The sequence below is a fragment of the Lynx rufus genome, unplaced genomic scaffold (genome assembly GCF_022079265.1).
Source record: "Lynx rufus isolate CCGP_SWC_20201006 ecotype Redwood Valley unplaced genomic scaffold, mLynRuf1.p SCAF_6, whole genome shotgun sequence".
Taxonomy (NCBI): Eukaryota; Metazoa; Chordata; class Mammalia; order Carnivora; family Felidae; genus Lynx; species Lynx rufus.
This window is the reverse complement of record NW_025814878.1, coordinates 80,349,381-80,367,806: the sequence shown is the minus strand read 5'-3', so window position 1 is coordinate 80,367,806 and position 18,426 is coordinate 80,349,381. Positions and strand designations below refer to the sequence as shown.

Here is an 18,426-nt window from a genome sequence, read left to right as displayed (position 1 = left end):
TCTTTTTTAAGTGGATTGCTATTATTTCATCTGTATGTATTTCTGACTTCCAACTCCATTCTATTACATTATCTTTTGATTTGGTGATACTGTATAAAACATACTATTTCTTTTCCTTCTTCTTCTTCTACTCTGTTAAGTTCATTGCATTTAAAAGAGGGTTACTGTACTATTTCATTAAAATATAAACATTATTTACAGAGAAGATGTTACAGTTGAAGATTTGATTATGTCCCCTCAGTTTAGAAACAAAGAGAGAGGCACTCCAGTGCCTACCCAATAGCCTAGCCCAGCTTCCAAGTTATTTCTGACTTGACTCTTTCTTGGTGTCTTTCCTCGAAATAAACTGATTTAGTCAGTGTTTCTGCAATAACATCTATTCTTTTCTGCCTCTCTGCCTTTGCTCAGTTTCTTCCACCTGATGTGCTTTCCTGTTTTGAGCCCAATCCCATTCACACCAGTGCCCTTTACCACATATGTGATCACTTTCTTGGTACTCGCATCCTGGGTGTCCTAAATAACTACTTATTCACTTTGATTTAGATGGCTAAGTTGTGAGGACAGAATCCTGGGTCAGTAGAACTCACTGCATGCCTATCAATCATCAGTAAATTTAAACAGCAGAAGCTAAAGCTAGAGTATGTCTTTATATTGAATCCATTTACTACTTTTGTCAGTGTTTGGTAAGTGTGAATAGGAAAAATACTTTGCCAAGATATAGATGGTAGGATTGCCTCCATAGATTACAAGAAATACTAGCTGCTGCCTTTTGGAGACTTTGTATTTTATGAGTAAGAACATTTAAGTAGGAACAGGTTGAAATGTCATAGTGCATTTAATTGTGCAAGTATTCTTAAAAATATGCCCAGCGTTACTGCTGGTGGGAATGCAAACTGGTGCAGCCACTCTGGAAAACAGTATGGAAGTTCCTCAAAAAATTAAAAATAGAACTACCCTACAACCCACTAATTGCATTACCATGTGTTTATCCAAAGGATACAAAGCTGTTGATTCGAGGGGGCACATGCACCCCGATGTTTATAGCAGCACTATTGACAATAGCCAAATAATGGAAAGAGCCCAAATGTCCATGGACTGATGAATGGATAAAGAAGGTGTGTGTGTGTGTGTGTGTGTGTGTGTGTGTGTAATGGAATATTACTCAGTGATCAAAAAGAATGAAATCTTGCCATTTGCAACAACGTGGATGGAACTAGAGTGTATTATGTTAAGCAAAATAAGTCAATCAGAGAAAGGCAAATATCATATGACTTCATTCATATGTGGAATTTAAGACACAAAACAGATGAACATAGGGGAAGGGAAGCAAAAATAAGATAAAAACAGAGAGGGAGGCAAACCATAAAAGACTCTTAAACACGGAGAACAAACTGAGGGTTGCTGGATGTTGGGTGGGGGGATGGGCTAAATGGGCAAGGGGCATTAAGGAGGACATTCATTGGGATGAGCACTAGGTGTTATATGTAAGTGATAAATCACTAAATCCTATTCCTGAAGTCATTATTATACTATATGTTAACTAATTTGGATTTAAATTAAATGAATAAATAAATAAAAATATGCCTAGCATTTTTACTGTCAAAGTATTTTTAAAATAAAACATGGCCAATGAGATAAATGAAAATTTGTAAAACTTACTTTCTCCTCCTGTAGGAGTTTGTGTCCCTTTAAGAAGTGAGGTTGGGCAGCAGGAGATTTTCTAAGCAATTATCAGCCTTGATTTTTGAGGCAAAAAGAGCTGTTAGATTTTGTACTTTAATTACTTCAATTTAAGAGCTAATTTGTTATATTATTGTTATAATATTGTTACAATATTGACAGGCTCAAATTCCCTAAAATAAATGATCAAAGAAAGAAGTCTAGTATAAGATTAAAAATGTTTTTCTTTTTGATACTGTTGTCTTACTCAAAAAAGAGGATTTTTGTGTGTGAAAATTTAAACAAGAGAAAGAATAGCAAACTATTAAAATGAGGTATTATATTTGCATAAATTATTTTTGAAAAAAGTATTTGATAAATGTTTACAACATAAAGAGCTTCGTTAATTTACTTTGAAATTTTAGTGAAATAAGGCAGCAGATAGCAGAAATATTAAACATCATAAAATTAAATTTGGTTAAATGCCACTAATAGTGTAGTTGTATTTTCTTTTTAGAATGAATTTTGAGTGACTCAGAAAAGAAACACCTTATTGGCCACTGTAAATCTGGCTGTTGTTATCTTTCCTCTTATCAAAGTAGGAGCATTAAGATACTCTGAGTATAAAATGTGAAATGGAAATATGTTTTCTGTTTAAGTTTGAGAGATTCTGATAAATTTAATAATTTATAAAATATCTTGTTATAATTGAATTTTAAAAGATGTCTGTTTAAAGAATCAAAAAAAGATATATTCACTCATCCATTAGACATGTACTGGTGCTTTCTCTTTGCCAGACACTGTGGCAGACACTCAAGATGGAGAGATGAATTACAACTGTAATTCCTCAGAGATTTGCAATACAAAGAGTGTAAATAAATCTATATTTATTTACACAAATAAATACAATAGAAATAGTAAATGTTATGTAAATGTGTGTACGGGATATGGTAGAAGCATGAAGATAGTGACCATACTTGCCCATGGCCTCATGATAGGTTCTAAAATATTTATTATATATGGTATAATATATTTGTATAAATGCATGTCTTTATAGTTGCAAAAATCTGAGAACAAATGTTAATGTCTGTGTATGTACATATTCATATTTTCAATCAGTTATGAATATCAGGCCATAATGGTTTGTTTCATATTTTCCTCATGCCCAAATCACTTCTTGATATTATATTAAGCAAATGAGAAAGCACATCAACTCCATTAAGCAATTAAATCTTTATTTTAGTAAATTCCTATGTGGCACACTAAACTGGTGTCATGATGGCCTTGAAAGTATCAAGGTACCTTCCTAAAAGATAGATTTTCTATAGTAATCTGCAAGTATCATCTTTCTATGTTCCTTATCAAAAGAATAATACTTACAACCACATGTAATAATTTTCTATGCTCACTAATATTCATAAACATGAAGATACCCACACCAGCATAACCATCCTGCCTGTATTGTACTTAAGCTATTTTAGGGAAAATGTATTAACTTAATTGTTTCCTGGTGTCCATAACGGGGAAAGAGATGTCTAGGTAACATGGTCATATAAACTGTGAGTGTGTGTGCATTTGTGTATACCCATTTAGACATGTGTACCACCTAGGGTTTCCAATTGGGAATGGCAGTTCAACTTCATAAATGCTTTTGTATGTGTATTCACAAAGCCACCTGATTCTCTTTAAAGTATTACCATTTCCATTACTAAATGTGAAATCTTAAATCACAGATGTTGCCCAATCCACTGGAGAACCAGTGTTGATACTTTTTTTGTTAATATCAGGGCAGAAAGCCTAATTAAATTAATATAAATCAGTATCGATTTGTATCAATAATAAAAGTGTTCTGTATGTGATAATTCTGCCTTCACTGGCAGGCATTATCCAGTTTTTGATTATGTGTGTGTGTGTGTGTGTGTGTGTGTGTGTATGCGTGCATGTGTGCTTATTTCAGAACTTTTTAAAAATGAAATCATTATATGGTATATCTGGATATAGTAGGAAATGAAATAAAGTTTATGTTCATCAATAGAAATGAATATTATTGAAAAATATCCAAAAATAGCCCTTAAGATAAATTATAACTAAGATAAAATGCTTAGGAATGTTTAGTTCATTCCATGATTCTCCTGGAATTTAAAGTATACATTAATCAGAAAATAGTTAATCAAGGACAGAATAGAAACGAGTTACCAATTAAAAATTTTATATGTATATGTTTAATTGTTCAGTAGCTATAAAACTGACTAACAAAATCTGAATCAAAAATATTCTTTTTCTACTAGCACTCCAAAGCAAGTGGACAAGTGTTCAGGGTCTATAGCTGACATGGCATTTACTCAATCAGCTAGTACAGTCAACAGTCTGACTCTGACCTTTTACCCAAAATCGGCTCCAAAACTATATAGCTCTTCTTGTTTTCAGATTCAGACCTTCCCCTCCATTTCTCTTATCAATCCTAAAGCTGTCGTCCCTACCTTTGTTGAGTCTCATCATCTGCTGTTAAACCACTCATCCAGAACTTTAGACTGCTTTTGAGGAAATCAATTTTTAAGAAATACACCTCCTGCTTAGCCAGACCTTCTATTTCCCCCCCCCATTGACATCCTGTCATATTTCCAAAGTAACTGCCTTCTATAAGCTCCTAAAGAGTTCTTACCTTTTATCTATTTCTTTAGTTTCTCTCATACTCTTTTTACCCAGATTTTTGCTTTGGACCTTTGTGAATATGTTGTCCATGACACCCGAAATATACTTTCCTCTTAATATTGTCTTTCCAAATCTCATCCAGTCTTCAGAGCCCATGCCTAGTCATGCCTTTAAGAAATCTCCCCCATGGGTTCCCCTCTGGATACTCTTTTAAGTCACTCAGGTATTTATTAGCAATACAGGACATCTAGAACTAGTGATAAAGGTTTTCTATTGTACTCCAGTGCTACTGTCTCTGTAACATGGACTCAGCATTTTAAGAGAAGAAGCCATGTCATATTCTTCTCTTAATCCTCATTAGAACACAAAAAGACATAACAGGTCCTCAAGAAATACTCATTTATTGAGTGTAGATTACAAGGATCATTATGAAACTTTAAAGCAGTAGTTTTCAATCAGGGGCAATATGGGACATTTGGCAATGTCTGAAGACATCTTTACTTGTCCCAGTTGGGAGGGAGATCCTACTGGCATCTAATAAGCAGAAGCCAGGAGTGCAGCTGAACGTTCTAACAGTGCACGGGAACACAACAAAGAGTTATCCCAACCCTCCAAAAGTCAGTAGCGCTGAAGTTAAGAAATCCTGCCAAAATAGGTGTTAAATTTCACAGTAAACAATCTAAAATCTTATATATTTCCTCAAAAGCAAGAACCTTTAGGGATTAGGCCATGGAATGCCATTGTATGCATTTCTTCTCTTCTTACCACTGTTAATGGAAGATCAAATAAATGTTCCAAAGGCAGCCAGAGGTGATTTAAAAACACTTCATTAAATATTCACATGGCTACCAACACAATAAGATCCAACATAAACTGAGTCTACACCACATTTATCAAAACATGGTAGGGACCACCTTATTCCTTTTATTACAACTTTCTTCATCCTAAATTTACTCTGATCTGTGCTCCTCAGCAGTTTTTACCCATTCTTATTCATATTACCTTCTGTTTTTGTCAACATATGTTTTGATATTGAAATTGTAATTACAACTAAGTGTCAACGCATTCATAAATTTGACTTTTTGCATGTATTAACACATATTTCATATGTATTAAGATATGAAATTAAAGGGAGTCAGGGTAGGAAAAAATTGAGAAAAAATTTGAAATGTAAAAAGGAAAATTCTTTCAGATGTTCTTAAAGACATGAAATTATTCAGAATTTTACCTTATTGCAAAGAGAGAAAAAATATTAGATTTGAACTTATTAAACAAATACTTTTTTCAAACTTTCTTCTAAATGAAGGAACAAATCAAAATAGCAAAATTATAGTTCCTCTTTTGACTCATGTAGTTTTCGATAAGTAGTTGGGTTGCTATCAGGGTATTTTTGGAGAGAAAGGATGTGATTCTCCAAGGAATTACAAATATTACATATAAAGTTATTGTTGCACCTATTCGTGATGCATTCAAAAATAATATATTACCTAAATATAATATTGATCAGTTTTCCTCCCTTTCAAAATCCTCTAAAAATAAAACAAGCATAGAAAAAATTACTTGGTTTGGAGTAGGAGTCACTCTAAATGTGTGCTTTTATTGCCTTGTTTTTAAGACCTTTATTTTAATCCATGCAAAACATCTAAATAATTTAGTCCTGGAATCCCATTCATTGGCAAACTAAAAGACCATCCAAATAAATAATAATCTGGGATTACTCTTGGTCCTTGGAAAGGAAATATTTCTAGAAATAAAAATACTGTTATTCTCTTTTTCCTGTAATTTTCATAGCACTCTGATGGCAGTTTTATGGCCACTAACAGAGATTTGGCCCAGAAAAGCATGTTTAAACTGAGGGTGCACCCCTGCTAAATCAAAATGAATTGTGAAATAGCTAGAAATGCCACAACTTCTCTTCATGTTCTGCAAATTGTTTCAAGATGTTTTCTATAAACTTGCACTACTTTTGCTTTTATTTCTTTTTACTCATTCATTCAGCAAATATTTACTAAAAATAAATTTACTAAGAATTTACTAAGAATATAAAAAGAATATCCCATGTACCAGTCACTAGTCTTACATGCCCAGTCACTGGTAAGCATGGGCACACATTCTTCCTGTTTGACAGAGATTACAGTCTGATAGGGCAAGTAGATAAAGATCAAATAATTATATAAATAAAGACATTTTTTTATTCATTCAGGAAACATGCATTGAGTGCCTCCTGTTTTTCCAAAATGTTCTAGACTTGCAGGACACAGTGCCAAAACCTAAGAAGCTGACCTTCTGGCAGGCAAAAAAACAGTAAGCAAATAAAAATAGATAGATATTATCAAGACAGGTGGTACTATGAAAAAAATTAAGTTATATGAGGGCATAGAAGATTTTGGGGATTGGGGTAATATGTTTCAAGACACAGTGGTCAGGAAATGTTAGAACAGAGACCTGAATGAAGAAAGAGAATGAGTCATGAGAAGAGAATTCCAGGCAGGAAGTGACTGACATATTAGGGAATCCACAAGGGAAATGGGGTGAGTGAGGGAGAGTGGTAGAAGATGAGATCAGAGAGATAGGAAGGGTCTAGATCTTTTATGTGGCAAATACCTTTGGTTATTACAAACTGTGCAGAGTGCTTTATAACAAATACAAGTGTTAAAAAGAACAGATAACTGAGAGCCTAAACTAACCTGGGGAATTAGAGAAGGCTTCTGTTGGGGATTAAATTGTGTCCCCCCCAAATTCATATGTTGAAGTTTTAATTCCCCAGTGTGATCATGTTTGAAGATAAGGTCTTGAAAGAGGTAATTAGGTAAATGAAGTAGAAAGGTAAGATCCTAATCCAATAAGACTGGTATCTTTATGAGAATACAAAAAGATACCAGGGACCCATGCACACAGACAAAAGGCCATGTTAGGATTCAGTGAGAAGGTAGATGGCCATTTGCAAGCCAAGGAGAGGTGCTTGAGGAAAAACAAAACCTGTCAACCCTTTGATTTGGACACCTAGTCTCCAGAATTGTGAGAAAATAAGTTTATATTGTTTAAGCCACCCAGCCTCTAATGTTTTCTTACAAAAGCAATAGCAGACTGATACAGCTTCCATGAGGAGGTGACCTTTGGGCCAAAAACTGAAGGAAATATAGGAGTTAACCACTTGAAGTAGCGTAAGGTAACAGTATGTGCAAGGACCCTATGTTTGAAAAGCATATAGTGTGTTCGAGATTCCGAAAGCCTGTTGGCTGCAGCTCTGAGAGCAAAGATAAGAACCGCACATGAAGAGATGGAAGAGGTTGAGGGAAGGTAAATCATACAAGATCTGGTAGGCTCTCTGAAGGATTTTGGCTTTTATCTTAAAGGGGCTCATATGATCAAAAAGATTTGGCATTTTTAAACATCATCTGGCTATGAAAATTGGAGTAGGGAAAGAATGAGTGCAGGGAGACCACTCTAAAGTCCCAGAGGGATGGTGAAGTAGACTAGACTAGAAAGGAAGCAATAAAGATGGAGAGAAGTAGATAGTTGTGGATGAAGCTGACAGGACAAGGATTACTCCTACATCTTTGGGCCTTGCAGATGGAAGGAAGTTGATTCCACTCTTGAGATAGGGAACACTGAATTCATAATTTTATCTCCAAACCTAATCAGTTCCATTTTGAACATGTTGAATTTGAGATGCTTCTAAAATATCCAAGTGGAGAATGAGTAAGTGGATAAATCTGGAGCTCAGAAAACAGATGGAAGCTGGAGATATAAGCTTGGGGTTCACCAGCATATATATAGTAATTGAAACTTGCTGTAGTTTCAGTTCTCTAGAGACAGGGATTTTATTTGTTTTGTTCACAAATGTATCCCAGGTGCATGGAACAGTGCTGACATATGGGAGACACTCAATACATATGTGTTGAATGAATTAATGAATAGATTACCTACAGAGAGCATTTCATATGAAAAGAGAAATAGGTCTAGAATGAAACTTTGAAGAAAGCAACATTCATAGGCTGGGTAGAACTTACGGATATACAACAAAGGAACAGTCAGAAGAAAATCAGTAAAGTCTGAGGTACATGTAGCCAGAGGAAGAGTGTTTCAAGAAGAAAGGTGAGTTCATCCTCTGCAGTGAGTGGCATGCAGCAGCAAGCCTAGCCCATGAATGAACACTTCCGAATCCTAACGGCTTTAAAATACTTGAATTTATTTATCACTGTTGTCAATCTTTGAATCAAAAAAGATTTGATTTCTTATGTGCAGGATTTACCTCAGATAATAACAGTCTCTTGGAACCACATCTCTGACACATTCCCAGCATGGGTGTGTATATAATTTCATCATCATTCCACGCATTAATTTATGATCATAACGACAGTTGCAAATAACGTATTTGAGTAATGGAACACCAGTAGCTTTTCTTGACAAATGCATTTGAAGTCTTCCCTCTGGATGAAAACTCAACCACTTTTTGCCTTACTATCTCCTCCCCTCCCTCTTTTTATTTCATTCTGTGCTTCCCTGCACTGCATAACAAAGACTTTATTAGCTTCATGAATAACCACATGATAAGTCATAATTAAGACCTGAATAAATGGTAAAAAATAATTTTATTTCACCACCTGTATACTGTCTACAAAAAATGTAGACTGGTTAATTAATTAATTTATTAATTTCCAAAGTTGTGAGTATAATTTGTGTAATCCTAGTTATTCTCATATAGATTCTCCACCTTGCAGAAGAGCTATATGGAACCATCTGGGGACATTTCTTATTCTCATGACCATAGTTTTCTTATAGCTGAATTAGGGTCATGGACCTCAACTGAGAGATCAAGAATATTCAGCAGAAAATCCTGCCTCTCCATTTCTTCTGAATGGCCTCTTTCTTGAGGTAGATGACCCACTTGACTCTTATTCATTATTAGCAATAGAAAGAATAAGGAGAAAAGTCATTAAGTAGCCCTTGGTTTTGATCCCAACTGTGAATTATAAACTTATCCTACTTGAAATTTTATTATATGTTTTTTACTTTATTTGGTCCTGGATTATCTTCCAACGGAAAATAAGAACAAGACAAGAACATTGTCTCTCTCAGCTTTGCTGCATCCTCACGCTCAAAACTATGCCTGACATATTGCAGGAGCTCAGTAATATTTACAGGATAAATAAATAAATAGATACTTAAATCCTGATGGTGGGAAGTAGATATAAAATGCTGGTTGAGTTTGCTATTTAGCATGAAATGCAATTCTTGATATCAAGTCACACATTTGAAATATAGGCAAACTTTTTGGCTTTGGATTTAACATCTTTAGCTGACTTCTCCTAAGCACCAGCCCCACATTGGATGTTTCCACATGAAGATCCAAAAGGTGCTTTGAACTCAAGGTATCCCACCCAAACACCCTTCTTTTTTGTTTTCTGCCCCCCACCCCCCACAACCCTCACACCTCTTCCTCCTTCTCAAGGCCTTCTTATCACCTTTTACCTACCTGCTCCTTTGAGTTATAAAATCCCTCTCCTTCTGATACCCAACCTCTCAACCACATGGCCCCTGTCATGATTCATTGGATAACTCCCCTTTCCTGACAGTTGCAAGGCCTCCTAAGGACTTCTGGTGCCTCTAGTCTCCCTTTTTTTCCAGTCGATATTCCATATTCCAGATATTCCACACTTAGCAGTGTGAATATTAGCTAATCAATAAAAAACATTAAGTTTATTGTGTGTGCATTCTAGGTTCAAGGAATAGTCTAAGGCCAAATGGGGCTCTTTGTCTTACATGAGGGCATAAAGACTAGATATGCTCATGTCACTGTCCTTCTCAAAAATGTTCAAAGACATTTTCCCATTTACATTCAGTAAAACTTAATCCCTTAAAATGATATTTCCAAACTCTTTTGCCTTCCTAGTTTTATATCCAATCCTTCCTATGACCCTAAACACAAGCACTCTACATAATTCCTGTACTGTTTCTAGAAAGGGTATGCACTTCATCTTGAGTTGTGACTTTCTTCATCTCGTCCCTCTGACTGGAATGGATTCCTCTTTCCCCTTACCCACATGATAAGATCCCTTTCATTCTCAGATGCCTAACTCAAATGTCTGCTCACCTATGAGCCCTTTTCCACCACCACAGGAAGAATTACATCTTTTCTGTTTGCTCACAGCCTTCATTTAGTCCTCTGTAAGAGCACTTATATCTGCTATGGAGTAGGTTCTGAGCACCTTAGAGACATGCTCCTGGTGAGTTCATTTTTTGTTTAAGGGATCTTATTACTAAGCCTTAATTTCTCTACACATTTGAGATTTCAAGTTCATATCAAATAATGTCTTTCTAAAGTATTCCTACCTTTCCTCCGATATGTTCTATTAAGTGCTAGCCATGATTGTGCAACACTACAATAACTGCTATGCTCTATTTCCCTAAAGTTCTCCATCCTTGAGCTGTAGCAATGAGGAGCTTTTTATAGCCCATTTGGTAGGAAGACTCACACCATCTTTAGAGTTCAAAATGGAAATGGATCCTCCACTGTGCTGAACAGATCCTCATAGAATGTCCTGTGCAATATGGCTAAATACTTTGCTTTCCCTTTTTTTGCTAATGTAGCTCAGGAGCAGTTGCTTGTGTACTTTATGCCTAATAATCATGTGGTTACAAAAGGACATGCAAAAATCTCTTTTTGTCATAAATATAGATAGTGGTAACCTCGGGTATTATTTGGTAGCTAGGGTGATTTCACTAATGACCAGCAGATACAGAGCTTAATTGTCAACTGATATATGTCAGAACTCCATATACTGGCTAATTTCCATCAGTTTCTAAATGGTAACTGCTAATGTCAAGGCAGTTCAAAAACAGCGAAAACTTGATTTCCCCTTAATATCCTGAGAATCATATTAATGGGCACCAGGGAGTCTGGGCAATAAATCTGATGGATTTTTGCCCTCATATTTAGAATACAAATTAATGCTAGAAACAGTTTTCTAACAGGAGATAATAAAGGAAATGGGAAAACAAAAATAAATGTTACAAAGAGGAAAAATACAGTCTCTGTGAGCAAATTAATTGCTTTTGTAAATTAGATGGAACTTTTTAAATCTAGGCAAGAGTTTTAAAATTATATAATTTAGCTAAATAACATAGTATTTGTTCCTACCATCAAATATTTGTCTTTCTGTTGGGGCCAAAATTGATGTTTAAATATGTTTTATGACAAAGAAGTGGTTGCCAAATTATTTACTAGTGAATATTTCTTTAATTGGACTGAGGTAAGTGAGAATGTGATTCATCCCTAAAGTGGCCAATTTCAGGCAGGGTGGGTGTGAAGACTGACTCCCATCTCTATACCTACCAGTGAGATCATTAGAGACATGCAGTGTTTGTAGCACACAAACTGGACAGTATCTGGGTGTGTTCACAGTACAAGTACACAATACAGGTTCTGCCAACCTGTCCCAAATCCTCAGGCCAAATCCCTTGAGGCCCTGGCTTTCACCTTGCAGATTTTGGCTGTTAATGACAGTTAAAATCTTGTACACCAAAGGCTTTCAGAAAATGTTTGTGCTTTGATTATGACAAAGACTTTCTTGCTACAGAGGTTTAGACAAGGTTCTGAAGCATAAGATGAAATGGGTAATGAGCAGAAAAAGCCAAATGTAAGTTTTGCTGAGACCAATTCCTGCCTTCACATGGTAGTGAGTCTCCTTGGTTTCTCACTAAAATATGAAGAGGATGGATCCTCTCCTTGGCCGAGGACATGTACTTGCTTAATAGCGTATGTAATTTACTTTGTTGGTTTTTTTTTTTTAATAAAAATTGTATATACTTGTGCTCACTTTGGAAGTATATGTACTAAAATTAGAATGATATAGAAAAGTTAGCATGACCCTCTCACAAGGTTGACATGTAAATTTGTGATGCGTTCCATAGTTTTATAGGAAATATAGTTAATAATATCTAACAACTATGGTGACAGATGGTAGCTAGATTTATCTCGGTGATCATTTTATAATGTATATAAATGTTGAATCACTATGTTGTACACCTGAAACTAAATTGTATGTCAACTACACTTCAATTTAAAAAAGAAATTCACAAACAATAGGTGTTTAAGAGTTCCCTTCCTTAAGATTCCATGAATCACATTTTGTGAAGTTGAACCAGACAATTTGAGAGTAAAGTGGCTAACTTATTCCTCTCAAATAATCCACATAAAATATAATATTGCTAAGTAAATTCTATTTCTAGGCCAAAAAATATATATATTTAAGATGTATAACATTGTGTTTTGATGTACATATATACTAGTGAAATGAATACTATGGTCAAGATAATTATCCATCTCACATAATTACCTTTTCTGTGTGTGTGTGGTGAGAGTACCTAATATTTACTCTCAACAGATTTCCAGTACACAGTGCTGTGTTGTTAATTATAGGTGCCATACTATACGTTAGATCTCTAGAACTTATTCATCCTGCAGAATGGCTTACTTTCAAATATAGACACATATAAATTAAAAAGGGGAAATCAATTATAAAATCACATTTATAAAAGATCTTAAAAATAATTCTTGTGGTTTATGCTATTGTATTTTAATGTTGATTAATCTAATACTATGAAATTATAATGATATCTCTTACTGAGTTCTTAAAAAGAATAATTATTTCATAGTATCTGAATATCCTAATATTATCTCAGTTTTTCAAGTCTTGAGAAATATTGTATCTACAAATAATTTTTCTCCATAGCGTGTATCAAAATTCAGAAGTTCAAGATTGATGTTTGTGGTATAATCACTTTTATATTGTTACATGTAAAATCGTGGAAATATGCTTGAGATCATAATTAAGCACCTATTTCAAGTCAATAAGAACTCTTGTACAGTTTGTTAAGGATGAAATACAGTGAGAGAACATTTGACTTGTAACATGAGAGTCCATGCCCAGAAACATTATGTGTATCATAGAAAAAATAATGCAGTGGATTTTATGTTTTATTTTAATTTTGAGAAATAGATAATTGCTTAATAGATAGATAATTTTCACATGTAAAGTATGTCATATGATTAATAACAGATTAAAAGATAGCTGATAAGCTCATTTTAATATTCTCACACAGTAGTGTTCAAATTTAAATCTTTTGGTGTCTTAAACTTTCCATATCCTTCCTGATGTTTTATTTAATGCAAATATTTTTATAAAATATGCACACATATTTGAAGAAAGTACAGTAGCATATTTATAAGAACTTATGATGATAATTTTACAAAAGTCATCTAATAAATGAAACCTCTACTCTAAAGAACTCTTAAATGATATGAAAACATCAAGAAGCCTTGAGGCACCTGGGTGGCTCATTTGGTTAAGTGTCTGACTCTTGGTCTTAGCTCAGGTCTTGATCTCAGGGTCATGAATTCAAGCCCTATGTTAGGCTCTGTGGAGCCTACTTAAAAAAAAAAAGCATTTAGAAGGCTTAATATCTGGGGTCTTACACAAACAAATAGATAATAAACCACACATGTCTACCTAAAAATTAAAAGAAGTAATATAAAGAATTGGTAGTGGAGGGGGGAAATCTAAGTTGAATTTAAAGAACTAGATCAGCTCAAACACAGGTCAATTCTTCTTTTCCTATAGACCTTCTTGGGGACATAGATCCCATTATTTAAAATTTGAATACATTTTATTGGCTCATGGATTATTTTAGCTCTGTTATTAAAATTATATTTCACTTCAAAGTATGTCATTTGAAAGATTTGCAGCAATGTCCTATGTCTGATTTCTTTAGGAAAAAAATAATAAAGTCTTAAATGCATCTTTAAGGGATAAGGTATTGAGATTCAAAAATACATTTCAGGGGCGCCTGGGTGGCGCAGTCGGTTAAGCGTCCGACTTCAGCCAGGTCACCATCTCGCGGTCCGTGAGTTCGAGCCCCGCGTCAGGCTCTGGGCTGATGGCTCAGAGCCTGGAGCCTGTTTCCGATGCTGTGTCTCCCTCTCTCTCTGCCCCTCCCCCGTTCATGCTCTGTCTCTCTCTGTCCCAAAAATAAATAAACGTTGAAGGAAAAAAAAAAAATTAAAAAAAAAATACATTTCAGTAAGACAATGTGAGTTGATCTTAATAGTTACCATAATAAGTTTTCTATTTACTCAAGTGATATTGCTATTGTTCAAAATTATTTTAGAGCTCTTCTTTTGGTTTTGCCTTTATAACCAAATTATGAACCACATTAAAAAAATTTCCAGTATGTTACAGTTGCATCTTTTTCTTAACCCAAATGCCATTGCCCACCTTAATTATTTATGCTGTTTATCATAAGGGACTCCAAATATCCTTTTATAGCCTCCCACAATAAAATTCATTCTTTGAGTAAATTTAAAAGAATGGGACACAGTTCCGAAGGAAATTAAAAAGTAATTTTGAAATACTTAAAAGGCTATTCATGAGAATAAATGAACGTATAACCTTATAAAGTAACTATTTTATAAAGGAAATCAATTATTTGGACGTATAAGGTATGGTATGTGCATGTAGTCATATGTTTTTATTCATTTATTTACTTATGAATGAACGACCATAATAGTGTGAATAACTATTCTTAGCATCAAGGAGGCATTTTAAATGTTTCTCTTTTTGTTTTAAGGTTTTTTGCTTAGTTGAATATTCATTTAGCTTTTGTGCAATACCAAATGCAGTGGGTGAAAACCTGCTTTAGAGGCTTCTCCATGGTCTTTAATTGTTCATCTCAACAGAAGCTTTACTTTGTGCGAATTAATTCTGGGCACCACATTTTGTAAAGGCTGGGTCTATAGCCGCAAGATTAAATTTATATTCACGTTTTTATGGCATAAACAAGACCACTTATGTTTGGTTCACTGTTTTGTGGCTGTCATATTACTCATTATATAGTAGGTGTTCAATTACTGTCTCTTGAATGGATGTCAGATGTCAGACACACACAATTTGTCATTTTTAGGTTTTCTAAAAATGTTATTTGAGAGACATGTTCAACTTTGGTGAAACGAGATAAAATTATATTTTAACAAAAGCAATCTTTAAAGAAGAGATTGCAGGGATGCTTATTCATAAAACATATAAACCTCTTCTTCTTTAGCCACTCTTCCCCAGTGCTACCTCAAAGCGGCAATTTAAATTCATTTATGCATTTTATCTACACAATGTTTATTAAACACCTACTATAAGCCAAAGAGTGTTCTAGGGACTGGGAAAATAGCTATAAACAAAATAGAGCTCCCACATAATTTGCATTTTAGTGGGGGCAAATGATGATTCTTGAAGATATTGTAATGTATTTGTGAGCATTGTTTTTGACTATTGACAAAATGTGAGTAATGATCCCAAAGCAGTGGAGTCTCACTGGCATAATTTGGTGAGCTTCGTAAACTGTATCACAAAAGAGAGTGCTTTCTACCCAGTTTGAGCAAATCTAGACAATCTGGATGCCTAACACCTAATGTTCTTTCACCAGTGTTAAAATGGTTTGCTTAAGAAGAATGGTTGACCACTTTGGATTTCTCAGGAGTTGCCAAACAATGTCTTCACTGAGAGGTCATTCTTGGATGACATATGCTTTTAGAAAATAATACATGTGAAGTGTTAGTATAGGAACACTTATTTTTGGTACATTATCTAATAAAGGCTACAGGCTTTGGGCTTTTAATCTTAGTATTAGCCACATATTTAAAGAGTAATGGACAGAGCATCACCTAAGTAAGTCTCTACTTAAAATCCATCTCCATGAGGCTGCCTCTAGATATTTTAATGTGTATTTAAACCACAGAAATAAAAACTGGGTGAATACTTCTGTTTATGCATTCATGAATGAATTTCTCTAAAAACATGAAAAATTTCTCTAAAAACATGAAAAATGCTTCTAGTACTAAGAAGGCTTTTGAAAAATTATTTCAATTAAAGGCCATTTGTTGAGTAGATATTCACTCAGCTGTTGCACTACAGTAGTAACAACAGTAGCTAGAATCTGGCCTTGGAGTCTTCCCTAGCATGACCTCGCATGACTGTCTTTCTGCCAAACATCACACTGCCAATCCTTAGCTGTAAATCTCTAGAGGGCAAAGACTGTGTTTTATATGTGTACCCCTTCCAATCCCTACAGCCACCCCAAAACATACACAGTGCCTCATGCATGGAGTACCCGTATGTTTTTACAAATTGGTTTTGGTTAAGAGCTATAAAGAACCCTTTCTTCTTCCTTGCTTTCTATTGCTAAAAATTTCCCTTGAGTAGCTTTCCTGAAAAACTGAGGTTGCCCTGGCAGCAAGCATTTACTTTTTTTTTTTCTAAATTTCTTTTGATAACTGGGATCTTATAAAAGAGTTCCTCTGAACTGATCTCTAAGAGAGTTTGAATAGTTATGTCACAAACGTGGGCCTCATCCTTTGCTGGTCTGCCTACTCTGCTTGCCACTTTTCCATCAGCAGTTGGTGGCATTCAGCAGCAGCTGCCTTATCTTTATCTTGCTTTTCACTTGAAGATTTGGGAGCTAAGCCAGGTCTTGAGATTGTTCCCTTCTGCTCCTTTTTACGGTCTTATTTGAAATCCTTTCACATACTTGGGGGGTGCCCAGAGAAGGAAGGACAAAAAAATGAGTTTCTCCCTACTCCCCAACATAAGTCCCATTTTAAGCCTGCTTTTGTAATTACTAGTATTTCATCAGTTGCTCTTTTTGTATTGAAATATAAAAATAATCAGGGCGCCTGGGTGGCTCAGTCGGTTAAGTGTCCAACTTTGGCTCGGATCTCGCAGCTCATGAGTTTGAGCCCTGCGTTGGTCTCTGTGCTGTCAGCTGGGAGCCTGGAGCCTGCTTTGGATTCTGTGTTTCCCTCTCTCTCTGCCCCTCCCCCGCTCATGCTCTCTGTCGTCTCTCTCTCAAAAATAAATATACATTAAAGAAATTTGAAATGCAAAAATATTCTGGCTTTGTTTTCTAAAAATAACTTCTAAGAAATGGTTCAAACATGGTTGTAAAATGGAATCAGTGAAAAAGAGATACTACTGGGATCAGAGGAAAGGATATTCATTCATTCATTCATTCGTTAAAAAACTGTTAAGCATCTACTATTTGTTTGGATCTGTAGGGCATACAAAGATGAACAAAACATAATTGTACTCCCTTAAAACATGCAACCTCGGTGGATAAATTGGAATCCTGCCCTGTATGTACCAGCAGGTATCTGAACTCCACTCAGAATTTTAGACCCCTATACTATGCTAGGTTTCAGATGGAAAAGTATTATTCTTCCCCTGGAGAAGTATTTTGAAAGACTACTATAGTCTCCTTTCCCCAAAGATGAAGGACACTGAGATGGAAGACAGAAGCAGAGATCTCTCCAAGACATTAGGCATCCCTTGCAGTTCCATTCTACCTGCTACTTCCCAAAATAACCCCACTAGGAAGCCTCTTCTCTCATATGTTCCTCTGAGTACACCCCAAACTTCTTATGTAATGAAAAACCAAGAGAATAAAAAAAAATTAACTAACTGAAGTCCAGCTATGTGCCAGCAATATTTCATTCAATTCTCACACCAATGAGATGAGGCAGATATTTTACGTGAAAAATCTGGGTACTGAACGACCAAGCCAAGTCAGGATTCAAAACCAGGTCCATGTGACTCCAAAGTCATACACATTTTTAAAGTTATAACTTTGTGGTATCCTGCTTTGATGTCCTTCCTATGAAGGTGGCATCTTTTCTTGGTGGTGGTGGCCCAGTGGGCCCTTTGTGGGTAGCTCTTCTTGGTTCGTCTCTTGTCTCTCTGGTTACTCCCTTGCTTCCTTGAACAATTCCTCAGGGTTTGGGCAGCACAGTGTTACTCAGTCAGCATCATCTCCAGAACCTTCTAGTGTTGGCAGCAGTTCTCCAGACCTCTCCCAAGGCACTTCCTTAAGGACTGACACCCTCATCTTGGGCCCTGCTGGCTTTATGACATACAACCAGGATCTTTCACCCTTGTCCCAGACTACTGAAGAATGTGGCAAGAATCTCCTCTCTCTCTTAATTCCCATCCTTCCTATGCCTGATGTATAAGTAAAGCCTGGTGGTGACTCAGTAAATGTTGAGTCAGTGTTAGAGATTTGATCCAAATC

At 35.4% G+C, this 18,426-nt stretch overlaps 1 protein-coding gene and 1 non-coding gene across 2 annotated transcripts in view; both read left to right on the top strand.

Moving 5' to 3' along the window:
• Positions 1 to 18,426, top strand: part of KCNQ5 (potassium voltage-gated channel subfamily Q member 5) — a 516,838-nt gene that overhangs the window by 73,646 nt on the left and 424,766 nt on the right. The gene's annotated exons all lie outside the window — the stretch shown is intronic.
• Positions 12,127 to 12,232, top strand: LOC124529488 (U6 spliceosomal RNA). The gene has a single exon (XR_006966379.1). It is a non-coding gene; the product is annotated as a U6 spliceosomal RNA (small nuclear RNA).